Genomic DNA, 16197 nt, shown 5'->3' with positions numbered 1-16197 from the left:
CACAATAAAGTGGGATCCGTTACAAGAGAAGAAGCAGGAAGGAGGAAGTAACTCACAGAGGGGAAGTTTTTAGGGGCTGTGATTTGCACATGGTATGTGCTCAATAGATATATGTTGAATAAACAAAAATTTGAGCTGAGTCTCGAAGGATGAGGGGAAGTTTAGCAGACAGAATAAAAGGAGTAGGGAATGAACAAGATCACAATACCAGAAAAAAAGCGTTTTTGTTTTTTTTTTAAGGTTATGTTATCAGCAGTAAACTGTATGGGTTGAAAACCAAAACCAAACCAAACCTACTCCCATAGGGTCGATTCCCACTCATGGTTACCCCATGTATTACAGGGTAAAACTGCTCTATAGAGTTTTCTTGGTTGTAATCTTTACAGAAGCAGGGTGTCAGGCCCTTTCTTCTGAGGTGCTGCTGGGTGGGTTCAGACCACCAACCTTTAGGTTAGAAGATGATCACAAAATGTTTGTACCACCCAGAGATCTGTGAATTGGTTGAAAGGGAGAGATTAAAGGTGTGGAAGCCAAGTAAAAGGCTGGGGGGCAGTAAACCAGGTGAAAAGGGCTTTATGTTCACTCAGCAGTGATGGGGACTGTGCTCAGTTTGCCTAACACTAAGTTGCACTTGGTTGTACAGTGTATGCCTTGTGTTATTTCTTCTTTGGATGAATGAGTATCTATTCTCTCTCACTACGACAGAGGCCATGTTATCTAATGAAATCCTTGTAGCACTTAATACTGTGCTCTGTATCCCATGAGCACCCATCAAAAATTGTGTTGACAATGAGATTCTTTGAGCTGAGGTGGAGGGTGCAGTAGGGAGCAGAAAGGAGAGGAGGAGGAGAGAGGAAGCTGACTCTCCTTCCACCTTGTCCCATAGGCATTCTTCCCTCCCATGGGAGACAAGGCAGCATCTTAAAATCAATCAAACCTACTTGTTATCTTTTCCCTCAAGCTCAGTGTGTCCCTTTTATGGTTCAGTTGCACCCAATGCACCCTAGCTGGAAACTTCAGGATCACACTGGAAGCCAAGGACAAACCTGGGGTGGAGGGCATTTTTCAGGCTTTTAAGGAGCAAACTTTTTCCTCAGGATCTTTGAAAGAGGTTTTCTTCTCATTCACACTAGAAAGAATTGGGTGACCCTAAGATTCAGCAATGCCACTTCTCTGAATCTGTTCTAGAGGAACACTAACACATACACACAAAAAAAATCACGAGTAAGTGTGTTCTTTGTAGGGAGAAAAAGTGGAAACAACCTAAAAGACAATACAAGACAGGCTAAATAAAACATGGTATAATTATTATTATTATTATTTTATAATTATAGCACGGAATACTATGTCACAAGGTAGACCTATAGGCATTAACACAGAAAACAGTCCAAGACACATTATTGAATGGAGAAGGCAATTTGAAGAGTGACGGATATTTTATAATAATTGGCATTAAAAAAAAAACAGTAATTTGTTTCCTATAGCTACATATATATGCATGTAAATGCATAGACAAATGATCTGGGAGAATGCACACAAAGCTGATGACAGTGAATACTCCTGGGAAGGTAGGAAGAGAACCAGGCTTGGAATGATGGTCAAGGGCTTTTAGTGTTATCTATGTTTAAAATTTTTTACAAGTATAATGTATACATGTTCATGATTTAATTATTTAAAATAATATTTTTAAGGTAAGGAAATCATTAAGGATTACAGTACTATTTTTAATAGTGAATAGTCTGAACTACCTAAATATCCAGCAATAGCCAAAACCCACAGAAATATTAAATCAGTCATGATACAATTTATTTGATAGAATTTAATGAAAATGATATTGTGAAGTTTGCTTACAGATGAAAAGAGGCTAATATTGTTACACTTAAAAGGAAGTACATAGTAGTTAGTATGTACTCAGTTATCACATTTTTGTTAACAAATATATGCACAAAACGTTTTGAGGTAATTTTACGTAAGAGGTTTACAGTTATTTCTAGATGGGTGGGATTTTGGCTGTGTTTTATTTTCTTTTGCTTCTCTATTTTATAGTTTTTATACAAGAAATAAGTAATTAGAAAAAACCTATTATTAAAGGTTTAAATGAAATGAAGAAAACTGAATTTGGAGTAAAGGAAGAGGAAGAAATGTGTGATGGTGGATGGGGACAATAAAGAAGGTGGGGAAAACATGTTGGGGTTGTTTTTTAAAGAGCGTTACTTATTTTCCAAAAAGGGGAAAAATGTTTTTGTTCTAGAGTTTTTCAGTGTACTTTCCAAGTCTTCAAATTCCTAAAAATAACCAAAGATGATGATTTTACAAGCAAGCCAATATAAACATAGTAGATGTTTATATTTCTACATTAACAACATGACATTAGAGCTGCAAAAGATCTCTCAAATTTGCTGTATTTTATTTTTCCCACAATTTTTACTTTGAACCTCCTTTTAGAATATAACCCCCCCACACACACAATAGCTTTATAATTTCAAGGAAAATGATATGCAATGATAGAACAATATTAACATAGCAACACTTGAGCGTGAGAATGTGGAAGGAAAGAGCAAGAGGGAGGTGGTACAAGGCTAAGCTTTCAGTGGGGCAGGGAGGAGGAGGACTTTTGCAGAACTACCACACCTTAAAATAGTACTCCTCAAACTTTAGTATGCATTCAGATCATTTGGAGATCTTGTTAAAATGCAGATTTTGATTCAGTAGGTCTTGGGGTGGATTCAAAGGTGATGCCCGTGCTACCAGTCCATGGACAGCTTGAGTTGCAAGGCCTTCTTGCTGTTGTGTGCTGTCAAGTCAATTCCAACTCAGAGCAACCCTATAGGACAGAGTAGAGCTGCCCCATAGGGTTTCTAAGGGTGTAATCTTTATGGAAAGAGCCTTGGTGACACAGTGGTTAAGGCGTTCGGCTGCTAACAAAAGGTCAGTGGTTCACACCTACCAGTCACCCTCCACTCCTTGGGAGAAAGATGTGGCAGTCTGCTTCTGTGAAGATTTACAGCCTTAAAAACCCTATGGAGTAGTTCTACTGTGTCCCTGTAGGGCCGCTATAGGGTTGCTGTGAGTCAGAATTGACTCCACGGCAGTGAGTTTGGTTTTGGTTTTGGAATCTTTACAGAAGGAGATCACAAGGTTTTTTTCTCCCAGAGGGCCTCTGGGTGGGTTCAAACCACTGACCTTTTGGGTTAGCAGCCAAGCGCTTAACTATTGCACCACCAGGGCTCCTTAGCGAGGCCTTAGAGTCTGGAAATTTGCTCTTCTACTCTGGTCAGGTCATATATCACATAGGCAGCCTGTGACTGTGATAACCTTTTTCTTTCTCACATAATGGCTTTTCATCAAAATAACAAATAGTGGAAGCTTCTCAGAAAATCATTTTACTTCATACAAGGTAGAGTTCAAGATACTGTGCATAGAAGTGAGCAAAATGAGAAACAGAATATAAGATGGGCAGAATGAAATTTGATATAAGGGGATATAGTATTATGGAAAAAGTGCTGGACTATTTGTCAGAAGACTTGGTTTCAATCCTAGTGTTCATTAACTGGCTGTGTCTCTTTGTGCCAGTCATTGCTCTCTGGTCCACAGCTTCCTTTTCTGTCAGATGAAAGAACTGGTCTTCATGAGTTCTCAGGTCTTCTTTTCAGCTCCGACACTTGATGGGTCTATATCAACAGGAAGAGGGGAGAAGAAAGACATGCCACCACATACACAGCTGCCAAGAATCCTGCACATGTGATATCATAATAGGAATTTTCCCCTTGTCTGCCCAGATGCAAAAAATGTTGTTGGAGTGAGAAACTGGGACATTTGCCTGGTATGAAATCCTAGTACCTCCACTTCCTGGTTTTAGCAATTTAGAGTCTTGGGAATCTGTCCCAGCCCCTATAAAATAAGGCAGACCATATAAACAGTCTCTCCAAAAGCCTCGATGTAGCTCTGGCAGCTTTCAGATCCTAAGATCCTCAATCTTTGAGGCCACCCTCAAATTTCACCTCATTCCTCTACACTGATCAGCAGCCAAAATCTGAGGCCTCTTGAGCTTGAGGTCCCAGCCAAATGGCCCTACTGCCCTTCTGCTTGTGAAAGCCACCTTTTGATTGACTGTGACCAAATCCAATTCTTGCAGCACCTCAAATCCTCCCCAACAGCACCCAGCCAGACCCTGAGTCTCCCACATCTTCCATTCAGTCCTACAGCAGCCAAACCTAAGTGAATTGGGCAGGCCAGGAGGAGACACTCCTTGCTCTGTATATGTGATACTGCCATCCTCAGAGTGGGGATCAGCGCCTAATTTGATAAGCACAGGGTGGGAAGGGGACCTGCAGGAATGAGATTACCCAGACTTTAAGGCAGTCTCCTGCAGCTCCACGTCACTCCTCCACAGAAGCTACACTCCTTGCTTTTCAAATTACTAAACAGGCCTGCTGCTCTTCTAACAAAGACAAGTCACCTATAAACATGCCAGCTTCAGGCAGCTTCCTGTGGTTTGCCTAAAGCCAGCTGGGAAGGCAACCGGATCCCATCCACTTTGGTGAGACCTCCTTCCCCCAGCAGATACTCCCTCAGGGCATGACCTCCTGAGGTGCCCACTTGGGATACAGTGGTTTGACCTGAAGTGGGAGAAGTTATTTTTCCTCCAGCCGCAGCCTAGACTGAGCTGAATGATGCATCTGACTGGTACAAAGGCTGCTTTTTATAATGTTCTTCCTTGGTATTTTTGGTGTCTGGAGAGGGCTTTCTTTCCTCCCACAGTTAATTAGCAGCATCAGAGTATTTCCCTTTCCTCAACAAAAAGTCTGTTCCTGCCCTGAGGCTAGGCAGAGTGGGTGGCAGGTGTGGCTAAATGCTCCCTGAGGTTAACCTCAAACTTAAACTTAGAACCATACTTGGTTAAAAGCAATGCGGAGTACAGGGTTAGCTTCCATTTGGGGCATAGTCGGCAAGTGGACACAGGACCCTGGTAAGCCACAGAATTTTTCTAGTATCCAAAGCAGGCAAGGAGATGAGGAGAAGCAAGTGAGGAACCAATGTGTGTTTGACACGTTTGTGAATTGTTCCTACAACAAAGACATTTTTTAAACAACAGAGTGGAGCATTTTTTATTTGAATGAGAAACACAGAAAAGGACCTATTGTCAGGAGGAAGAATTGCATGAGTAATTGTGCATGACTTCAGTCCTCCCAGTAGAAATGTTGAGCCTATTAAGGACGGATTGAATGTGGACCCAGTGTTTTTAGTGTTGGGAAGAGGGAAGGAACTCCCAGTGTTGGAACAGCAGGTTGTCTATTTACCTTGCTAGTTCCCACTCTCCCTCTGTTTAATTGAGGTACTACCTCCTTTCCTCGAGCCCTGGAGCCACAGCCACACAGTTAAGTGTTCCTCTTGATATATATCTCCTGTCTTTATTTACTAGACAGTGAGCTATTGACAGACTACAAAGCACTGAGCATGGACTCCAGGACCAGACTCTGCCAGTTCCTAGATGTGTAACTGTGGGCAAGTTACTTATTCCCTCTGTGGCTCAGTTTCTATAAATTGAGAGTAATACCTACCATTTAGGGATATTGAGAGGATTAAATATGGTAAATATATAAGGGACTATAACAATGCCTGACATATAGTATGTGCTCAATAAATGTTAGCAATTATTTTTATTTGTCTCCTTTGTGCTTAGCACAGTTTCTAGTATAGCATGAATAAGTGGTTTTCAACCCTTATATGCATCATTCTTGAAGAACTTAAAAACTTATATGGGCCTAGGCTTCAGTGGTATAAGGACGGGACCTGATCATGTTATTTTAGAAAAGTTTCCTGGGATGGTCAATGAATGTTTGTTGAATGAATGAAGGGACGGACCAAATGGGGTCAGGAAGAACAAACCCAGGTTGCCCATCTTTAGGATTGTCAAGGCATGATGCCGTGTCCTTCAGAAATCTGGTTCTTCTTGGGGCAGGCTTCAAGAGAATAACATGATGGTGAATATAATGAACTATAAGAAAAAGAAGCACAATTCCAGCCATCTCAACATACTGCAGTATTAAAGAAATAGAAAAATGATTAGTTAGAACTCATATTGGAGATCAATAGGTACTTCCTCTTTTTCTTTTTTTAATTTATTGTGCTTTAAGTGAAAGTTTACAAATCAAGTCAGTTTCTCACACAAAAACTTGTACACACCCTGCTCCTAGCTGCTCTCCTCCTAATGAGACAGCACACTTCTCCCTCTCCACTCTGTATTCCCCGTGTCCATTCAACCAGCTCCTATGTCCCTCTGCCTTCTCATCTCATCTCCAGACAGGAGTTGCCCACATAGTCTCGTGTGTCTACTAAAGCCAAGAAGTTCACTCCTCACCAGTATCATCTTCTGTCTTATCGTCCAGTCCAATCTCTGTCTGATGAGTTGGCTTCAGGAATGGTTCCAGTCCTGGGCTAACAAAGGGTCCGGGACCATGACCTCCAGGGCCTCTCTAGTCTCAGTCAGACTGTTAAATCTGGCCATTTTACAAGAATTGGACGTCTGCATCCCACTGTTTTCCTGCTGCATCAGGGATTCTCTGTTGTGTTCCGTGTCAGGGCAGTCATCAGTTGTAGCCAGGCACCATCTAGTTCTTTGGGTCTCAGGCTGATGTAGTCTCTGGTTTATGTGGCCCTTTCTGTCTCTTGGGCTCATCCTTACTGTTTATCTTTGTTTTTCATTCTCCTTTGCTCCAGGTGGGTTGAGACCAATTGATGCATCTTAGATGGCCACTTGCAATAGGTACTTCCTCTTGTTCTTCTGTCTGTTATGCAGACTCATTGCTCAGAGAGTTGCCATAACAACTCAGCCAGAAGCTGAACTTTGACCCTTCCTCCACTTTTAATTTTGAATTGCAACCCAATCTTGAATTTAGTGGACATATTTCTCTAGGGTATATTCCGAGGAGTGGGATTTCTGGGTTGTATGGTAGTTCTATTTCTAACTGTTTAAGATAACGCCAGATAGATTTCCAAAGTGGTTGTACCATTTTACATTCCCACCAGCAGTGTATAAGAGTTCCAATCTCTCTGCAGCCTCTCCAACATTTATTATTTTGTGTTTTTTGGATTAATGCCAGCCTTGTTGGAGTGAGATGGAATCTCATCGTAGTTTTAATTTGCATTTCTCTAATGGCTAATGATCGAGAGCATTTTCTCATGTGTCTGTTAGCTGCCTGAATATCTTCTTTAGTGAAGTGCGTGTTCATATCCTTTGCCCACTTCTTGATTGGGTTGTTTGTCTTTTTTTATTATTATTATTAACTTTTATTGAGCTTCAAGTGAACGTTTACAAATCAAGTCAGACTGTCACATATAAGTTTATATACACCTTACTCCGTACTCCCACTTGCTCTCCCCCTAATGAATCAGCCCTTCCAGTCTCTCCTTTTGTGACAATTTTGCCAGCTTCCAACTCTCTCTATCCTCCCATCCCCCCTCCAGACAGGAGATGCCAACACAGCCTCAAGTGACCACTTGATATAATTAGCTTACTCTTCATCAGCATCTCTCACCTACCCACTGTCCAGTCCCTTTCATGTCTGATGAGTTGTCTTCTGGGATGGTTCCTGTAATAAAAAATTTAAAGACCTTGGGAAATAAAGTACTTGCACAACTTTAATGTATAATTATGTCCATAATACATCAGGTGTCTCATAACAGAAACAAAAAACTATAGCCAGGACTCCTACTCTCAAAGAACTTATATATTAATTGAGAAGAAAAGATAAACAGCCTGAAAACTACAGACAACATTTAAGTGGTGTAGAGCAGTATAAAGTGGGCTTTGGAGTCAGATTTTGGGTCCACTTCTTATTTTTTTCTTATTAGCTATGTGACCTCAGTTAATTCACTTTCCTGAGCTTCAGCTTCCCCATCAACCAAATGTGGATTTTGATGCCTACATCATAGGACTGTTGTGATGATTCAGAGCGACAATGTAGGTAAGTGTCTGGCACATTTTATTAAATGAAATTATTTTAATTAACAAAGAAGCTATATCTCAACAGCTCACTTTATTGTCAAAACCTTCATTACCAAAGAGAGAGATACCATGGAAGAAGGGCAAAGCAAATCAAGATAGAGAACTAAGCATAAACATATACCTGCCCTCGTACCAGAAATCTCTTAAAAGACAGAAAAAAAAAAAGTTTTGAAAATCAGTAAATCCCTACCAACACCAAAAAGCCACAAACCAAACCCAGTGCCCTCAAGTCGATTCCAACTCATAGTGACCCTATAGGACAGAGCAGAATTGCCCCATAGAATTTCCAAGGAGCACCTGGCAGATTCGAACTGCCGACCTCTTAGTTAACAGCCATAGCACTTAACCACTACGCAGCCAGGGTTTCCCTACCAGCACCAGAAAACAAAAAAAGGAGGCAGAAATTATGATAGAAAACAGTTTAAATTGGACTGATAGATAATCAAGAGCAGAAGTATTAACATACTCCAAACACTCTCCAGAGAAAATTACTTTGAAGGTAGGAACAGAGAATCTCCAAGCTCAGAGGAAATTGAATAGGTGGGGGTTGTGGAGCAATCATCATGGTAATTAATCTTTAAATTGCCCTGTAAACAGCAGGTCCTTTTCCTCCCTCACCTGACTTGGAGGGTACATGCAAGGGTGTAAGGGCTCCAGAGAAAAGGAAAGCAGGACTAGTAGTAACCTCAGCAATGTTCCACAGCCCAGGCTGTCAAATTTGGCATCATCAAAGTAAGGCCTTTCTTATCTTGGCCTTGGGGATGGGCAAAAGGAGGAGAGAGATGATCCCCAAGCCTGCCTCTCTGCCTGCTCTGTGCACCTTTCAGGGAAGTCTGCCAGTCAAAATGTTCTACTTACAGACTGATCCTCCCATTCATCAGAGAAGCCTATAGGGGAAACAGACCCCTCAAAACTGAAGTAAAAACTTACCCAAGATACCTACTAATTAACCCGTAAAAAAAAAAAAAATTTTTTTTTCAAACATAGATATGAATGGAAAACCAAGAGTCACCAGATGCTTGAGAAAATTCAACAGCTCTAAAAAAAAAAAAAAAAAAAAAAGACTAACCCGAACAAACTGGAAATTGATCTTAGAGGAAAGACAGATAATTAAGGGAATAAAACATTTTTAAAAAATCTTTAAAAGATGCATGACATTATAGCAGGCTGCTCTGAAAAAAAAAATGAATGACATTTTTACAACAATAAAAAAAAATGGCTGCTATGGTAAAAGAGAAACAAGTAAAATGAAATTTTAAAATATGATAGGAAATCTAGAAAATCAGTAGAAGGAATGAAAAATAGAACCGATATGGCAAAGATGGGGGAAATAATCTGGAAGCTAAATAATCTGAGGCAATTTCTTTGAATATACAGAAAAGATCAAGAATGGAAAATTTAAGAGACACAAAGAACTGATTCAGAAGTGGCTCCATTTGTGTAAAGGAAGTGCCAGAAGAGAACTGAGAATTGGTGGAGAGAAGATCCGCAAAAAAATAATAGAAGAAAATTTCTCCAATCGGAAGAAAGGCTCGAGATGTCAGAGGACATGCCAAGTATCAACGACTAAGATAAATTTTAAAAGATCCGTACTTCGATCCCTGAGATGTTTCAGAGCCAAAAGGAAAAAGAAAAAATCCCAAAGGTATCCAGTGAAGAAAAATAGGTGGCGCAGTGGTTGAGAGTTATAACAGCTAACCAGGAGGTCGGTAGTTCAAATCCACCAGCGGCTCCTTGGAAACCCTATGGGGCAGTTCTACCCTGTCCTATAGGGTTGCTATGAGTCAGAATCGACTGGACAGCACAGGGTTTTTTTTTTTTAAAGAAACAAAAATGAGATTGGCATCAGACTTCTGAAAGGTAACTCTGGATGCTAGGTAGCAATAAAACAATGACGTCAAAATTTTAAAGAGAATAATTTTGAACCTAGAATTATGTACCATGAGAGCCAAACTGATATTCAAATAAGAGAGCAAAATAAAGACACTTCCCAACCTGTAAGGATTCAGAACATTTACCTCCTACGCACCCTCTCTGAAGAATTTCGTAAAAGTGTACTGCCATAAGAAAAAATATTAAATTTAAGAAGGGAAGATGTATACAGGCATAGTGATGAGAAGAGAAACTAGTGAACTTACAGTTAAATAGTTTTTTTATGCCTAGTACTACTTAAAAAAAAAAAAACTATAATCTAGAATTAAATCCCAAATGAATAGAACACAGGAAGTGTTTGAGAAGAATACTGTGGAAAAATTTCAATTCATAAAAGCAACAAGATCTATAAAATACTTATACTAACCCCAGCAAGAAATACGCCAGTCCTTTATGATTTTAGTGAAGAACAAAGAAATAACTGGAGAGATGTGCCATGTTTCTGGATGGAAGATTCAATATTATAAAGATGTCAGTTCTCCTCAAATTGATCTATGAACCTAATAAAACCTCAATAAAAATCCCAGAAATATTTTTAATGAAACTTGGTAAACTGCCTCTTAAGCTCATCCAGAAGAGACAGATGGTAATGAAAGCAATGCACTAATAGAGCAGGCTCTGTAGAACTGATTCTAGAGTCCAGAAACATACACGGAAATTTGTTATAAAGGCATCATTTGAGATTGGGGGAAATAATGGATTATCCCATAAATCATGCCGCACTATTAACTTTCCATTTGGAAAACAAAAATTAGATTTCTGCCTCAGACCATACACAAGATAACTTTCAGCTTGATTAAGGAGCTAATGAAAAAAATTAATCATAATAAAAACTATGAAAGAATATTTCTATAATATATGAATTAGAAAGGTCAAGTCACAAAACACAGAGGGCATCAAAAAAGATAAGATTGACATATTTGATTAGATTTTTTTAACTTCTTATTTTTACAAAAGTAGAATAATGCAGTGGATCCATCTGTATGTATCACCAATCTATGATAGTCATCATAGTTATAGCCAGTCTTGTTTCATCTATCCCCCCATCCTCGCTTGATCATTTATAAACAAATTCCATACAACATATCATTTCATTTATAAATATAGTTATTACATTTAAAAATATTAATACTTTTTCATATAATTAAATATGTAGTTAGACTAAATTTTTTTTAATTGAAGACTTCATACAATAAAGATACCATAAACAAAGGTTAAAAAAAGAGTGAAAGGGAGAAATTGTATGCCCAATATACAACAAAGGATTAACATCCTTAATATATAAAGAGTGATTACAAACGAATATAAAAAACAAACTAAACTATTAAAAGAGAGACCAAGAATTTAAACAGGTAATTAACAGAAGAAATAAAAGTGGGCAATGGTTGTTTTTGTGTTGTTAGGTGCCATCGAGTCAGTTCCAACTCAGAGCGACCCTATGCACGACAGAACGAAACACTGCCCAGTCATGAGCAATCCTTACAATCCTTACAAACGTTGTTATGCTTGAGCTCATTGTTGCAATAACCCAGTGCCATCGAGTCGATTCCTAAGCATATAAAAATGCTCAACCTGGGTACATGGGGAAATGTGACTTAAAATATGAATGGAATATTTTTAACTTCAGGTTGTCAAATATGAGTAAGCTTGATAAAATTTAGCATTAGTAAAGTTTCAGGGGAAATGGCACTCTCATACTCCATTTGTGGAAGCATAAATTGGTACAACCATTTTTATAGGGCAATTTGGAAGTATGTATCAAAATTTCCCATTTCCAGGTATCTAACCTATAAAAAAGCTTGCACAAAGAGGCTCACAAAGCACAACAGGGTAAATAGTGCAGACTCTGGAGTTAGAGTGTTGTGGCTCAAATCCTAGCTCTGCCATTGACTAGTTATGACCCATTGGGTAAGATTCGTTGCCTCAGCGGTGAGATAGGAATGATAATAGCAGTACCTATTTCATAGGGTTATTTTGAGATATAAAATGAGTTGTAACATGCAAAGTACTTAGAACAAAGCCCAGTACAAACTTAGCACCCAGTAAATGAGTATTATTATGTATCATTTATATGGACATTAGATCTTATGTAATGGTAGTAGATATTAGGTTGCTTCCAATTTTGTGCCACTGGAAATAAATAATGCTGCAGCTTTTGGAGTGGCACAAAATTGGAAATCTAGTATCTCTTAAGAGGGGAATGATACAACCATACTACGGAATACCATGAAACTGTAAACAAAGGGGTGATAGAGCTCTTCTGATTTTATGTGCTGTCATGGAAAGATCTCAAGGACCTATTGCTAAATTGGTATAGTGCAGACAGTAGAAAGTGAATTGCAGAACACTGTGTACAGAATGACCCCATTTAAAAATACATACATGCATGTATTATACATGTATCCAGTGGCATACTGAGGTGCAGTGAGAGGGGACTGCCCTGGACGTAGACAATAAGGGGATGCATCAACTAAGGAAATTTAAAACAATAATTTTAAACAATAATTTATCAATAATAAAACCTACTCAGTTTGCTTTTTATTACCACCATGCACTGTGAATCTAAACAATGTCAGTGATGAAATACTTCTCCTTGACAGGACGGATAGCTCTCTGCTCACCCGCTATCCCCAACCCTGTATACTGCTGCATACTCCTATAGATTTGTAAGTACACAGAGAAACTTGTAGCATAAACTTATTTACAAGTGCTTAATGAACGGGATAATTTACAGAAAGAAGTAGGATTGAGTGGAGTGTGTGAATAAGATTTTTATGTTTTACTCTCTCTACTTTTTTTTTTAATTTTGCCAAGAATTATAATTCATGCATTATAATTACTTGTAATATTTGTATTTGAAAAAAAGGAATAACATGGTAGGCAAAAGGATTGCTCCAGGAAGTCAGAAAAATAGAGCACAACGATAGCATATACCATGTCTCCAAATATTAGGTCATGGAATATAAATTAGGTCCGGTGATTGCATTTTCAAACCTGAAAATCAGAACCCAGTGTCTGCCAAAGGATTTTTGGTACAACTTCTGAGTAGGAGAAGCAGCCTGGGACATTCAACCTGGGTGCCAGAATAATGGAATTTCTGGGACAACCTGATGGTTTATTATTACAAATAGACTGTTTGAAACTAGGCCTGTCCATAAATCCCCAATCCACCTCCATTTTTTGATCTTGCTGGAACTGAACTCCTGACCCAATAAGAGCTGAAAACCTAGCATTTGGCCTGCCTTAGCCTGGCTCCCACAGGTCCAAGGCCTCACAACCTTTGTATCCTGTGAGATCTCCTAGGAGCCCTGACAGAGCATTCCTAAATTCTAGATTGCTTCAGTGGCATCAAAAGGCACAGTGTCTGCCCTTACCTGAGAAGATAGCTGTTTCCCTTACTCTCTGTCAGCCCCCTTGGTTTCCTATTAACCTTCCTCACCTACAACTTGGTCCCCTTCCATAACCCCAGCATGCAGCTACGCCAGCCCTAGGCCTGGTCCACTGATACCAATCCTGCTGAGACTAGCACAGACAATCCCAGAGTAAGCTGAGGCCATGGAAGTGAAATTGCTGGGTACAGAAAGGAGGAGGATGATAGTGCCAGAGAAACAGGAAAGAGGAATTTGCCAGGAAACCAGACTGATGGTGGCTGAGTAGAAAAGAGAAGTTGGAACAGAACTCACAGACCATTGTGGGGCCACTAAAGGAAGTGGGAGAAAGGTAAAAACTAAATATGCACATCAGTTTTAGTTCTACATATGAGAAAGGATGCCTGTAATAGAAATATCAAAGTGAATGCATGGCTGTATCACTGAGAAAGACAAGTCTCCAATAAGCCCCAGTATGTTCTACTGGGAAAAAGAGGAAGAACGTTATCATGGATTGAGTTATAGCCCCCCAAAAATGTGTGTATCAATTTGGCTGGGCCATGATTTCCAGTATTGGGTGGTTGTCCTCCATTTTGTGATTGTCATTTTATGTTAAAGAGGTTTAGGGTGGGATTGTAACACCCTTATCCAGGTCATATTCCTGATCCATTGTAAAGGGAATTTCCCTGGGGTGGGGCCCTCATCACCTTTTATCTCTCAAGAGATAAAAAGGACAGGGAAGCAAGCAGAGAGTTGGGGACCTCACACCACCAAGAAAGCAGCACCAGGAGCAGAGCGTGTCCTTCGGACCAGGGGTCCCTGTGCCTGAGGAGCTCCTTGACCAGGGAAAGATTGAGGACAAGGACCTTCCTCCAGAGCTGACAGAAAGAGAAAGCCATCGCCTGGAGCTGTCACCCTGAACTTGGACTTGTAACCTATTGGACTGTGAGACAATAAACTTCTCTTTGTTAAAGCCATCCACTTGTGGCATTTGTTATAGCAGCTAGCAGCATCAGATGACTAAGACAAACATGAATCAGAAAGACCTCGTCCCCACCCTGGTTGTGTGACACTGAGCAAGCTCATTAACCTCCTGAGCTTTACCTATAAATCGGGGTCCTCCTAAGCATCGAATGAAATCAGGTAAGAAAAGCTCTCAGCTCTGTGTTCAGTAAATCTGAATTTCTTTCTCTTTCCATCAAAACGATGGTGATGAAAACTCACCTGTAGCTTATCACTACCCACATCATCCTCAATGTGAGCAGTGGACATGTTAAATAATAGCTAGTTATGATAACTAACATTTATTGAGTGTGTATTATTTGCCTGGAAACCCTGGTGGCATAGTAGCTAAGTGCAACGGCTGCTAACCAAAAGGTCGGCAGCTCAAATCTGCCAGGCGCTCCTTGGAAACTATGGGGCAGTTCTAGTCTGTCCTATAGGGTTGTTATGAATCAGAATCGACTCAACGGCAGTGGGTATATTATTTGCAGAATCTCTCTAAACACTTTGCAAGTATTAACTCACTCAGTCCTCACCACAACCTATGTAGTTGATATTATTACCATTTTACAAATGAGAAAATTAAAGCTCAAAGAAGTTAACCTAAGAGGCATAGCTATTAAGGGGCAGAGCCAGGGTAAAAATCTAGCTCTAACTGCAAAGCCCATGCTCTTTAGCACTACACTATATTCCTTCCCAACAGAAAGACAGAAAATAGAGGAAAGGTAAAACAAGTGGAGGTGCTAGTGCAGGGACTGATGGAGGTAAAGTAGAACGGCTCCCACCCTGCCTGGAGACAGCTGCTGTGGGAGTTTTTCCAGAGATCTTTCATTTGGCAGTGGGATCTGGGGGAAATGCTACTCATGAGATTAAGTCATAACCCCTCCCCCACTGCCAGAGATGAAGGACGACATCTGAGAACAAGCTGATCACATATGTATCCAGCACAAATAAAGCTGTAGGTTGGGGCATTGCCTCATGTCATGAAAGTATCTTGCAATGAAGGAGGGGAATGTGGTAAGAAGTCCAAACAGAAGGGTGATGGGTCAGCAGTCATTCTGGAACAAACCATAAAGTCCACAGCTCTACCCACTCTGATTCCAAATATTTCGTCCACGTTCTCTAGGTAGAAAGGTCTGGGATGGAGGAGAAGGGCCTGAAGGAGTTGTTGCTTGAGGAAGGCCAAAGCACCAAACAAGTAAAAGAAATTACTACTGTTAATTTAACAATGCTAATAATATTAGAGATCTTCATTAAGGTCATAATCATCACCACTACTTCATAGAGTCACTCACACATGTATTTATCCAGGAAAATATCTATAGAGAGCCTGCTATATTCCAGGTGCTGTGCTAGGTGCTAGGATACTATAAGAGATCCCCAAGAGTTTACAGCACAGTCAGGAGACAGTAGAAAGCAGACCCTTCTAACACAACCAGGTAAAAGCTCTGTTAATAGTGAGGACTTGCCATGTGCAACCACATGGTCCTCCCTGCAAGGGAGGTGATTGTGCTGATGGGGAGTCAAGAAATACATCCTACAATGTGCAAGCCAGAAAGAGGCTTTGAGAAGTAGTCCAGCTCTCTCACTGTACAGAGAAGGAGACCAAGGACCTGAGTTTTAAAAAGGATAAACTGCAGATCAAGACTACATAGGCTAAGTGCCAGCTGAATGGCGCTGTCACAAGTGCCACAGGACTATAAGGCAGGCAAGCACCACAGTGAGTCAACGAAGGCTTCCTGGAAGAGGTGGGATTTAAGCTAAGCCTTCTTGGAGAAATAAGTTCCATGTGTGTGTGGGTGTGGGTGTATGTAATGGGGAAACACACATGGACATTTGTACCTGGCTTTTAGATATTGATCAAATTGTTTTAAAGACTTTTCTTTT

General features: G+C 40.1%; 1 long non-coding RNA gene across 1 annotated transcript in view; it reads left to right on the top strand.

The window, feature by feature from the left end:
- LOC126078807 (uncharacterized) overlaps window positions 1–14469 on the top strand; it is an 83251-nt gene extending 68782 nt beyond the window's left edge. The window contains exon 5 of the long non-coding RNA XR_007518161.1: window positions 12541–14469. This is a non-coding gene — a long non-coding RNA (uncharacterized LOC126078807). The remainder of the gene's footprint in view (window positions 1–12540) is intronic.
- Window positions 14470–16197: the final 1728 nt, after the last annotated feature.

This window comes from Elephas maximus, chromosome 7, assembly GCF_024166365.1.
Source record: "Elephas maximus indicus isolate mEleMax1 chromosome 7, mEleMax1 primary haplotype, whole genome shotgun sequence".
Classification (NCBI taxonomy): Eukaryota; Metazoa; Chordata; class Mammalia; order Proboscidea; family Elephantidae; genus Elephas; species Elephas maximus.
This window is presented reverse-complemented; position numbering and strand designations above follow the sequence as displayed.